Consider the following 13,308-nt stretch of genomic DNA (forward strand, 5'->3'; position numbering starts at 1 on the left):
GCAGACCCGACAGCCACGAACCCACCCCGAGCGGGTGTCGTAATCGGTGGACACCCACGGGATCCACTCCAGCAGTCAAGTGACGCCACAACGTCAGCGGGCTCTCGAGCCATGTCATCGTCGTCCAGGGCCTCCACGGCCACCTCATCGCCATCGTCATCGTCGCCAAGGGCCACCACTGCCACATCGTCGTCACCGTCATCATCGCCAAGGGCCACCACGGCCACATCGTCGTCACCGTCATCATCGCCAAGGGCCACCACGGCCACATCGTCGTCACCGTCATCATCTCGGAAACTATAAAAGCTAGAAGATTGGCATTTTGCATTCAGATTCTAGGAGTTCCTACGCAGCGCAAGTTTGTTTCAAAAAGGTGCCACGCCCCCTTTAACGCCCACAATCGCTAATATACGATTTTAAAAATTTTAATATTTCGGAAAAGTAAAAATGCAGTTTTATTGTGTTTATCAATACCTATCGAAATGTAGAAGAAATTTTTCAAATCGGACCATTCGTTAAAAAGTTATGCGTGATCAAAATTTCTATCTCCATCTCCCTCGCACTCCCTTTACCTGAGTAACGGGTATCTGATAGTCGGGGTACCCGACTATAGCGTTCTCTCTTGTTTTATATTGTTAATTAACTCTTTGTCGAATACTTCTGCGACGGCGTGTTCAGGATATTTATTTCCCAAACTTTTAATTTTGTCGGATATTTCTACGACTGCGTGTTCAGGATTTTTGTATCCCAAACTATTTTCACTTTGATTGCCCACTTCAAAATCGGATCTGACTTGAGTCTCTTTATCAAAATATCTTTATACCCTTGCAGAGGGTATTATAATTTTGGTCAAAAGTGTGCAACGCAGTGAAGGAGACATCTCCGACCCTATAAAGTTTATAAATTCATGATCGGGATCGTGTCCTGAGTTGATATAAGCATGTCCGTCTGTCTGTTTCTACGCAAACTAGTCTCTCAGTTTGTAACGATCCTGCTGTGCTGAGATAGTTCAACGGGACCAGGTGTTCGTTCCAACATTTTTATTTATGTCAGGAGTGGTTGCTGTAAGAGTTGGACCCGGTTCCCAGAGTATGACACGTACGGGGTTAGGTGAAATTAAAGGGTATTACGTTTATTCAACATTAATTTTACAGAGTTTAAGACAAAGATAGTGCGACGAGTAGTTGCGCAGCGGTTGGCGTCCTGTGGGCGAGAAAGACGGGCTTTGGGTGGCGCCGGAAAGTATGCTCCGGTAGATATGGTTGTGCCTGAGCGGGTGCCTCAGCCCCTCTGGACTAGGCCAGGATATGTTTCCCTTTACGTCTAGGTAGGTACGTCCCGAGACCACTGAGGTGTGCCAGGGTTTCGATTTCTTGGTTTTTGAATCTTTTAGTCTAACTATCACCGGTGAACAGAAGTTGTCTACTACCCACGACCCGTCGTAGTTTGGCGCTAGTTTAAACTTTTCCGCGGCGTTTGATAGGTAATGTGTTTTGCACCAGACTAGCTGTCCCACACTTGGTTTCCATTCTCTCTTTCGTAGATCGTAATGGAATTTTTGTGTTTCGCATCCTCTTCCATATTCTGGATTGCTTCACTTCTGTTCCCTCGTAGTCGTTTCCACCTCGCTGCTACTGTTTCTGTTGCTATTCCCGATCCATTAGTAACCTTGTCGAATAGAGCTCCCGGAAGTCGGAGATTCCTTCCATACAGTAATTGTGCTGGACTAAATCCCGTTGACTCGGATGTGCTGCTGTTATATGCTTCCATTAGCTCGGGCAGATTCTTGTCCCACCTGGTTTGTTTCTCCTCTGCCATTTGTGATATCATGGTTTTGATGGTTCGGTTCGTCCTTTCGGTTGGGTTCTGTTGTGGCGTATATGGTGCGGTGAATTGTTGCTGTATTCCCCACTGTTCCATAGCGGTCTTTGTTTTCTTTCCAGTAAACTGGACCCCATTGTCGGATATCAGTCTCTTTGGTGCTCCAACTCTTGCGATTATCCTTTCCCGAAATAGTTTCAGGAGGCCTCTGCCGTTGCCTGCCCTACCGCCGCTACTTCGGTCTATTTCGAGAATTTATCGACTATCACTACTAGTGTGGTGTTTCCATGCTTTGTGCGTGGTAGTGGTCCGACGAAGTCTACGCATAAGGTTTCCCATGGTGCTTCGGTGATCTTAATTAGCATTTTACCCGCGGATTTTTGTTGAGACAACTTGTATCGTTGGCAGCTCTCACAAGCCTTTACTATTTTTTCAAGTCCATCCGCATTCTGGGCCAAAAATATCTCTCCTTAATCCTTTTCAAAGTCTTGAATGTTCCCAGGTGTCCCGCCGTTTGAAATTCGCTCTTTGAGATGCATAGTTTCCATGGTTGCAGGTCTCTTTCGCTTCCTCCTTTTTTGTACAGTCTTTCCCCTTCGATCTTAAATTCCCCGTTGCCTGGGTCCTTTTTTACCTCCTCGTATGCTTCCTTCACCTAATCGGTTTGACTGCTTGCGGTTTTTACTTCCACTGCTGGTGCTCTGGACAAGGCGTCTGCTACTGCGTTCAACTTATCTTTTCGGTATCTGACCTCGAATTGGAATGGTTGTAATCCGAGTGCCCATCTGGCTACCCTCCCTGAGAGGCTTTCTATCGAATTCAACCACTTCAGCTCCAAATGGTCCGTTACCACTACAAATCGGTAGCCCTCCAGGTACATTTTGTATTTATTGATGCACCAGTAGATTGCTAGGCACTCTTTTTCCGTGGCACTATAATTTTTTTCTTCCTTACTCAACTTTCTACTTGGGTACGAGATCACATGTTCCTCTTCGTCATCCTCCTGGGTTAGTACTGCTCCTATTCCCAAGTAACTTGCAGCCGTTTGCAGTTCGAACTGTTTTGTAAAGTCCGGGCAAGCAAGTACCGGTGCTATCGTTAAGCTTTCCTTTACCCGTTCGAACGCTTCTTGATGTTGGGTCCGCCATTCGAATTTTTTTGCTTTCTTTACCAGTTCTTGTAGTGCACTTGCTTTTTCGGTGAATCCAGGGATGAATTTCCTGTTCCATGATTCCATACCTAAGAAACTGTATACCTCCTTTGTGCTTTTCGGTGTTGGTAATTCCCCTATGGCTGCCACCTTTTCTGGGTCCGTTCTGATGCCCTTGTCGGTCACGATGGGTCCCAAGTATTTTAGCTCGATTTGGAAAAAATTGCACTTTTCCGCATTTATCTTTAAATTTGCGTTTTGTAGCCGTCTAAACACCTACCTTAATTTCTCCAAGTGTTCTTTTTTGTTCCTTCCAATGACCACGAATTCGTCCAGGAACGCGAACGCGAACGTCTCCATTTCTGGCCCTATGACCGTATCTAATGCTCTTTGGAATGTAGCCGGAGCGGTTGTGAGCCCAAACGGCATCACCTTCCACTGGAATAAACCCCGTCCCGGTACGGTGAACGCTGTATGTTGTCGACTGTGATCCTCCAGTGGTATCTGCCAATACCCGGATTTTAGCTCCAGCGTGCTGATGAATTTTGCCTCTCTTAGCTGATTTAAGATAAAGTCCATTCTTGGTACTGGATAAGCATCCTTTTCGGTTCGTTCGTGCAGTAGCCGATAGTCCACACACATTATCCACTCGTTGTTTTTATTTTTTACCAGCACCACCGAATTGCCGGCAATTCATCCACTTGTTCGTTGATTATAGCTTCCTGCTTTGGTTTTCGTGGGTAGTATCTTTGTTTTACTGGCCTATCGACCTCCGCTTCTGTGATGTGGAATTCCAGATTGCGGCATTGAATCCTTGTCTGTGTCCATTCCCAGTAATATTCCTCCTGTAACCTGGTTTAAAATCAGGAAATCCAACTCGAATTCTTCTCCGGGGAATTGTTTTCTGGCTGTGAAGTCTCCCTCCGATTTTTGTTTTGATCCGTTTGCCATTCTTATTTCTGTCCTCGCTTTCCTCCATCTTCCATGTTTTCTCAACTCATTGTATCTTCTCCTACTGACCACGCTACGTGACGCTCCCGTATCTACCACCCCTTTCGCTTTTACCGCTTCGATTTTTATTATGGCCAATATCTGGAATCCGTCACACCTTAATTGGTCCCATGTAGCTGGTATGTGTTCGGACCCCCGGCTTTTCCGGTCATGGCTTTGCAACACTCCGTTGTTCTTGTTCCGTTTCTGCCGCATACCCAACAGAACAATCTCAGCCGGTTTGTGCACGCTCTAGTGGCATGCCCTGTTTCTCCGCATCTCATACAGATATCTGATGTTAAGTTCTGGTCCATTGTTACCACCGGTCGGTTGGTTCCTTCCATTGCCTCTATTTCTTCTACTTCTTCGGCTAGCTTCAGGAATTCCGTCAATGTTTTGACTAGACGGTCATAGTATAGAGTTTTATTTTGCTTCTGCAATTTTTGTAGATATGGTCCAACCTTGATTCTTCCAAATACTCTGTGAGTCTCATCAACTTCCTGAGGTTCATTGCTTATTCCCTTGTTAGTTCCGCATCTCGCTGTCGCAGCTGCGCAATTTGTGTCTCTACCTGTTCCTGGTATCTGGGTGGTAGGAAATATTCCAATAGTTCCTTCAGTTCCTCACATGTACTTATCTGACTCGGTGTGGTGTTCCACCAGTCTACTGCTACTCCCTCCAGGATGAAGGGCATCGTCTGAATCAGAGCGTCTTTGTCTATCCCGTAGCATTTGGCCCACTCCTCCATTTTGCTGAGGAATTCTATGGGATTGGTTGTTTCCTGGTAGCGTATCCCCCAGCTCCGCACTCAGTTCAAGATTTTCTCCTCTATTTTCCGTTCCTTTTTGTCCGTCATGCCTTTACGTCTGACCGCGTTGGTGTTTTGAATTGCTTCACCAGTAAGTCGATCTGGATTGCTACCGTGTTGAGTTTCTCTGTTGGTGTTTTGCTTTATTCCGTCGACCCTTTCTCCTTCCTGTGTTTCTCCGTCAATTCTCCTAGCCTCCGCCTGATCTTCTCTGTGTGATCTGGATTCCTTACGAATGCTGATAATATCTGTCTCAGTTCCTCCACTTTTCCCGTTGCGTCCAATCCGAATTCGTCTGCGTACTCGATTAGCTCCGCCTTTATTGCTAGGTACACCCAGGTCGACATAACTCCCTACCGGCGTCTTCCTCTTTACAACCACTTTAACCTGTCTCGGGCGCCATGTAACGATCCTTCTGTGGTGAGATAGTTCAACAGTGTTCAGGTGTTCGTTCCAACATTTTTATTTATTTCAGGAGTGGTTGCTATAAGAGTTGGACCGGGTTCCCAGAGTATGACACGTACGGGGTTAGGTGAAATTAAAGGCTATTACGTTTATTCAACTTAAATTTTTTATTCGTACGTCGGCGTTGTCGTCTAGCGTGGTCGTGAGCCGCTACTGGTCGTCCTTCGATAGTTGCGCAGCCGTTCGCGTCCTGTGGGCGAGAAAGACGGGCTTTGGGTGGCGCCGGAAAGTATGCTCCGGTAGATATGGTTGTGCCGGAGCGGGTGCCTCAGCTACGTGGCACCGCTGGACTAGGCCAGGATATGTTTTCCCTTACGTCTAGGTAGGTACGTCCCGAGACCACTGAGTCTGCCAGGGTGAGAGAAGGTGTGAAGTCCACTTAGGTTTTCCAGGTAATGAGAGAGAAGCTTGAAGGCGACTTAGGTCTTCCAGGGTATGTGCGAATGTTTGGAGGCCACTGCGGTCTTCCAGGTTATGAGAGAGAGGTTTGGAGGCCACTTAGGTCTTCCAGGTTATGAGAGAAAAATTGGAGGCCACTTAGGTCTTCCAGGTTATGAGACGAGTCGCACCCCACTTTGGGTCTGCGAAGGTTAGCCCGGCGAGCCGAGTGGGACCCGAGCGGGTGATCGACTCGGTAAATCGAGTGATGGCTCGAGATTGGAGTCGGCTGCCACTGATGGTGGCTTCGTCCCTCGAAGTCGGGAGTGGGTGGTGGCATCCCCAAGATCGTCTAACACTGATGACGGTCGGTCTTTCTGGGAGTGGGTAAAATTAGGAAGGGAAAGGTTAGCTAACTACAATGTATTTGGACGGGGTACTAGACCCTATCCTAACAAAGATACTTCACAATCAACTCCCAGAGAGGTTGCTCACACCCAAGCGTAAGGCTCACCTTCTCCGATCGCTGTCGGCTGCAGAGTGAGTTAAAGGGGAAAGTGGTGCCCATTTTTTTTACCCGTTGGCCCCGAATAGTGTGGTCGTACAACGGAAAAATCCCGTGCCATGCGACCTAGCGCGTGTGGCCAGATGGTCGGTGGTCAGTGTGCCCAGCTCTTCCTTTTGACTTTCCCTTCATGCTTTTATTATCTAAACTTCATGTTTTTCTCTTAACCTAGGCTTATTATTATATTATATTATTATTATTGTATTTATTTCCTAATGTTTGTGTATTTATATTGTGCGCTCTGGAGCGTCACAAGTTTTAAAGATATCGAATTGAAACTTCGCACAGACCCTTCGTTCCTTGGCACGCAGTTCATAAGTCGGAACGGCCGGGATCGGCCGAGTATATCATATAGCTGTCATATAACTGAACGATCGGAAATGCCATAACTTTGGTGTTTTTAAAGTTAGGAAGGGATTTTTAATGGGTTTTATATTTGGCCAATCAATCCGACCTACCAAATTTCATAAGGATCGGCCGACTATATCTTATAGTCGCCATATAACTGATTGATCGGAAATGTCATAACTTTGGTGTTTGTCAAGTTAGGAAGTTGGGATTTTTTATGGGTTTTATTATACCCGTTACTCGTAGAGTAAAAGGGTATATTGTATTCGTGCAAAAGTATGTAACAGATCCGACCCTATAAAGTATATATATTCTTGTTCAGGATCACTAGCCGAGTCGATCTAGCCATGTCCGTCTGTCCGTCTGTCTGTCTGTCTGTCCGTCTGTCTGTCCGTCTGTCTGTCCGTCTGTCTGTCCGTCTGTCTGTCCGTCTGTCTGTCCGTCTGTCTGTCCGTCTGTCTGTCCGTCTGTCCGTGTGAACGCTGAGATCTCGGAAACTATAAAAGCTAGAAGATTGGCATTTTGCATGTAGATTTTAGGAGTTCCTACGCAGCGCAAGTTTGTTTCAAAATGGTGCCACGCCCCCTCTGACACCCACTAGCCACAAGCTGTGGCCACAGTTTTGATGCTATTATGAAAATTTTAATTGATATGTATTTGTTTCGTCAATACCTATCGATTGGCCTAATTAAAGTTTGCCACGCCCACTCTAACGCCCAAAAACCCATTAAACCCACTTTACCTGACACCACAGAAGGACTTCTTAAGTTCGGTTTGACCACAACCTAGCAGCTTTTTAGCAAAGTAAAAATTATTCATGTACCCCAATACCCTCTTCCCATAATGTCCATCCGTTCGAAACGGATGGGATTTTTTACAAATGTAAAATTCCGATTTCCAAACAGAACATTCACCGTCTACTATCCGATAACAACTGATCTGAACAGCTGTGGCTAATCATTCTAGTATGTTGCATTTTACAAAACATTTTAAATGAGCACAACAGAGCTATAAATGATACTTGGCAACATACAGACCTTCGCGAACAACCGAATTTGACTAGTATGTCCGCATATTTTGGACAGCAAACAGAAACAAATTAAAAAGGCTATTGCCCAATATTGTCTAAATGGTAACAAATAAAGTTTATAAAATATAAATATGTTTATTTTTTTGTTGCATTAAAATTTAATATATCTTTTAATTTGTAATGTGAAAGATAGCAGACAGACAAGCTCAATTCCAATCGGATTTGTAGGAGCTGTTGAGGAAATCAAAGAATTCGAAAAATATAGAAAAAATAATTCTTTGCTTTTCTCAACAGTTCCAACAAATCCGATTGGAATTGATCTTGGCTGTCTGTCATCCTTGACATGATCTCAGGTTGTGGTCGCTGGACCCCCCAGCCTTTCTCGAGCCATCAGAAGTTCGGCATTGGGGTTCATCTTTGGGCGCTTTGCAGTGCTGCCTGAACGTTGACCTCCGCTGCAGATGGAGGCTTTTATGTCATCGGGGTCCACATCTAAGACCTCCACAAAGTATTTCCGTATGAACGCTGAGATCTCGGAAACTATAAAAGCTAAAAAGATTGGCATTTTGCATGTAGATTTTAGGAGTTCCTACGCAGCGCAAGTTTGTTTCAAAATTGTGCCACGCCCCTCTGACGCCCACAAGCCACAAGCTGTGGCCACAGTTTTGATGCTATTATGAAAATTTTAATTGATATGTATTTGTTTCGTCAATACCTATCGATTGGCCTAATAAAAAGTTTGCCACGCCCACTCTAACGCCCAAAAACCCATTAAACGCTTAAGCGTGGCTAGCGCCTACATTTCTACATGGGGTAGATGGCGTAATACAATAGCGCCATCTAACGGATGACTTTGGAACAGCTGGCCAAGGTGCTCAACAGAGTTAACGTTAATTCTCGATAAGGATTTCTATTAAAGGAAATTGAGGATGAATTTCCTGTACCATGATTCCATACCTAAGAAACTGTATACCTCCTTTGTGCTTTTCGGTGTTGGTAATTCCCCTATGGCTGCCACCTTTTCTGGGTCCGTTCTGATGCCCTTGTCGGTCACGATGGGTCCCAAGTATTTTAGCTCGATTTGGAAAAAATTGCACTTTTCCGCATTTATCTTTAAGTTTGCGTTTTGTAGCCGTCTAAACACCTACCTTAATTTCTCCAAGTGTTCTTTTTTGTTCCTTCCAATGACCACGATGTCGTCCAGGAACGCGAACGCGAACGGCTCCATTTCTGGCCCTATGACCGTATCTAATGCTCTTTGGAATGTAGCCGGAGCGGTTGTGAGCCCAAACGGCATCACCTTCCACTGGAATAAACCCCGTCCCGGTACGGTGAACGCTGTATGTTGTCGACTGTGATCCTCCATTGGTATCTGCCAATACCCGGATTTTAGCTCCAGCGTGCTGATGAATTTTGCCTCTCTTAGCTGATTTAAGATAAAGTCCATTCTTGGTACTGGATAAGCATCCTTTTCGGTTCGTTCGTGCAGTAGCCGATAGTCCACACACATTCGTTGTTTTTCTTTTTTACCACCACCACCGAATTGCCAGCAATTCATACACTTGTTCGTTGATTATAGCTTGCTGCTTTGGTTTTCGTGGGTAGTATCTTTGTTTTACTGGCCTATCGACCTCCGCTTCTGTGATGTGGAATTCCAGATTGCGGCATTGAATCCTTGTCTGTGTCCATTCCCAGTAATATTCCTCCTGTAACCTGGTTTAAAATCAGGAAATCCAACTCGAATTCTTCTCCGGGGAATTGTTTTCTGGCTGTGAAGTCTCCCTCCGATTTTTGTTTTGATCCGTTTGCAATTCTTATTTCTGTCCTCGCTTTCCTCCATCTTCCATGTTTTCTCAACTCATTGTATCTTCTCCTACTGACCACGCTACGTGACGCTCCCGTATCTACCACCCCTTTCGCTTTTACCGCTTCGATTTTTATTATGGCCAATATCTGGAATCCGTCACACCTTAATTGGTCCCATGTAGCTGGTATGTGTTCGGACCCCCGGCTTTTCCGGTCATGGCTTTGCAACACTCCGTTGTTCTTGTTCCGTTTCTGCCGCATACCCAACAGAACAATCTCAGCCGGTTTGTGCACGCTCTAGTGGCATGCCCTGTTTCTCCGCATCTCATACAGATATCTGATGTTAAGATCTGGTCCATTGTTACCACCGGTCGGTTGGTTCCTTCCATTGCCTCTATTTCTTCTACTTCTTCAGCTAGCTTCAGGAATTCCGTCAATGTTTTGACTAGACGGTCATAGTATAGAGTTTTATTTTGCTTCTGCAATTTTTGTAGATATGGTCCAACCTTGATTCTTCCAAATACTCTGTGAGTCTCATCAACTTCCTGAGGTTCATTGCTTATTCCCTTGTTAGTTCCGCATCTCGCTGTCGCAGCTGCGCAAATTGTGTCTCTACCTGTTCCTGGTAACTGGGTGGTAGGAAATATTCCAATAGTTCCTTCAGTTCCTCACATGTACTTATCTGACTCGGTGTGGTGTTCCACCAGTCTACTGCTACTCCCTCCAGGATGAAGGGCATCGTCTGAATCAGAGCGTCTTTGTCTATCCCGTAGCCTTTGGCCCACTCCTCCATTTTGCTGAGGAATTCTATGGGATTGGTTGTTTCCTGGTAGCGTATCCCCCAGCTCCGCACTCAGTTCAAGATTTGCACCTCTATTTTCCGTCCTTTTTGTCCGTCATGCCTTTACGTCTGACCGCGTTGGTGTTTTGAATTGCTTCACCAGTAAGTCGATCTGGTTTGCTACCGTGTTGAGTTCCTCTGTTGGTGTTTTGCTTTATTCCGTCGACCCTTTTTCCTTCCTGTGTTTCTCCGTCAATTCTCCTAGCCTCTCCTCTGTGTGGTCTGGATTCCTTACGAATGCTGATAATATCTGTCTCAGTTCCTCCACTTTTCCCGTTGCGTCCAATCCGAATTCGTCTGCGTACTCGATTAGCTCCGCCTTTATTGCTAGGTACACCCAGGTCGACATAACTCTCTACCGGCGTCTTCCTCTTTACAACCACTTTAACCTGTCTCGGGCGCCATGTAACGATCCTTCTGTGGTGAGATAGTTCAACAGTGTTCAGGTGTTCGTTCCAACATTTTTATTTATTTCAGGAGTGGTTGCTATAAGAGTTGGACCGGGTTCCCAGAGTATGACACGTACGGGGTTAGGTGAAATTAAAGGCTATTACGTTTATTCAACTTAAATTTTACGGATTTTAAGACATAGATAGTGCGACGAGGGGGTTTGTACGTCGGCGTTGTCGTCTAGCGTGGTCGTGAGCCGCTACTGGTCGTCCTTCGGTTGCGCAGCCGTTCGCGTCCTGTGGGCGAGAAAGACGGGCTTTGGGTGGCGCCGGAAAGTATGCTCCGGTAGATATGGTTGTGCCGGAGCGGATGACTCAGCTACGTGTGCAGTCCACTTAGGTTTTCCAGGTAATGAGAGAGAAGCTTGAAGACGACTTAGGTCTTCCAGGGTATGTGAGAATGTTTGGAGGCCGCTTCCGTCTTCCAGGGTATGTGAGAATGTTTGGAGGCCGCTGCGGTCTTCCAGGTTATGAGAGAGAGGTTTGGAGGCCACTTAGGTCTTTCAGGTTATGAGAGAAAGTTTGGAGGCCACTTAGGTCACCCTGGTTATGAGACGAGTCGCACCCCACTTTGGGTCTGCGAAGGTTAGCCCGGCGAGCCGAGTGGGACCCGAGCGGGTGATCGACTCGGTAAGCCGAGTGATGGCTTGAGATTGGAGTCGGCTGCCACTGAAGGTGGCTTCGTCCCTCGAAGTCGGGAGTGGGTGGTGGAATCCCCAAGATCCGACACTGATGACGGTCGGTCTTTCTGGGAGTGGGTAAAGTTAGGAAGGGGAAGGTTAGCTAACTACAATGTATTTGGACGGGGTACCAAGAAAATTGGTATTGGCGACACATTTAAGCTTTATCAGGATAATGACCCGAAGCATAAGGGTCATAAAGTTAAGCCTTGGTTGCATTATCCCATTGAGAATTTGTGGAATGATAAAGATAAAACCGAATATTAAACCAACGCAAAGGTTAATCTTTTTTTTGGGCTTATGTATGACCATTATATATGTACCTTTATTTTAAAAGGAAATAATATAAGCCTTAATAGACCATTTCAAAATTTTTCTTATGACTTTATTCGAGTTTGAAGTTAAAAAAAAACCTAATATTAATTTTATTCACAGTATGTTTGACGAAGGCGTTTTCGCGGTCGCCAAATTCTTTTAGCTGGGCTCCTCGTCCTAACATACAAATATGCAGGGTACTATATACAAACAAGCTTAAGCAAATAAAAGTATTCTCGGAAAAAACGAGAGCCGTACATCGGGTGAAACGATCTGCTCGTAAGTTTAGGCCATCCTTATTAAGTCATGTCCGCCTGACAGTCCGACCGTTTGTCCTTCTGGATGAACGTCGAGTTCTAGGAAACTATAAGAGCTAGACATTTGGGATGCACCATTAAGATTCTAGGTTTATTTCAAAATGTGGCCACGCCTACTTTAACGGCCACAAATTAACAAACTTTAGATATTTAGTTAATATCTATCAACACTCTAAAATCGCTCCATTACTTTACATGTTATAGAACATTTTAACTGGTAACTATGGCGTCATTGCATATTTGAAAACGGGATTCATATATTTGAGAGAGCGGAAGAAACCGAGAAATTTGGTAGAGTGGCGGTGTGCTGCTCGTTCTCAGCTAATGTAGTTTGTACTTCAGATCGGCAGATGAAGCGTTTTTTAAATTTGCGAATTGCAAAACAGCTGTGGCCATTTTTTTTAATTGGTTAGCGTAATATCATCTTATTTTGTTTTTTTTATTTCCACTCAATATTTGGCCTATCGCTTAACTATAGTAGGCAACTTTCACCACTAACCTCAAGAAACCATTACAAAGAAAATTTGGCTAACGAAGGCAGGACAATATAAATTAAAATTTTTGTCATTTTTATACCCTTGCAAAGGGTATTATAATTTTGGTCAAAAGTGTGCAACGCAGTGAAGGAGACATCTCCGACCCTATAAAGTATATAAATTCTTGATCGGGATCGCGTCCTGAGTTGATATAAGCATGTCCGTCTGTCTGTTTCTACGCAAACTAGTCTCTCAGTTTGTAACGATCCTGCTGTGCTGAGATAGTTCAACGGGCCCAGGTGTTCGTTCCAAAATTTTTATTTATGTCAGGAGTGGTTGCTGTAAGAGTTGGACCCGGTTCCCAGAGTATGTCACGTACGGGGTTAGGTGAAATTAAAGGGTATTACGTTTATTCAACATTAATTTTACAGAGTTTAAGACAAAGACAGTGCGACGAGGCGTTGTCGTGGTCGTGAGCGCTAATGGTTGTCCTTCGGTAGTTGCGCAGCGGTGGGCGTCCTGTGGGCGAGAAAGACGGGCTTTGGGTGGCGCCGGAAAGTATGCTCCGGTAGATATGGTTGTGCCGGAGCGGGTGCCTCAGCCCCTCTGGACTAGGCCAGGATATGTTTCCCCTTACGTCTAGGTAGGTACGTCCCGAGACCACTGAGGCCAGGGTTTCGATTTCTTGGTTTTTGAATCTTTTAGTCTAACTATCACCGGTGAACAGAAGTTGTCTACTACCCACGACCCGTCGTAGTTTGGCGCTAGTTTCGCCTTAAACTTTTCCGCGGAGTTTGATAGGTAATGTGTTTTGCACCAGACTAGCTGTCCCACACTTGGTTTCCATTCTCTCTTTCGTAGATCGTAAT

Source organism: Drosophila rhopaloa, unplaced genomic scaffold (assembly GCF_018152115.1).
Source record: "Drosophila rhopaloa isolate 14029-0021.01 unplaced genomic scaffold, ASM1815211v1 contig_160, whole genome shotgun sequence".
In the NCBI taxonomy this organism is placed as follows: Eukaryota; Metazoa; Arthropoda; class Insecta; order Diptera; family Drosophilidae; genus Drosophila; species Drosophila rhopaloa.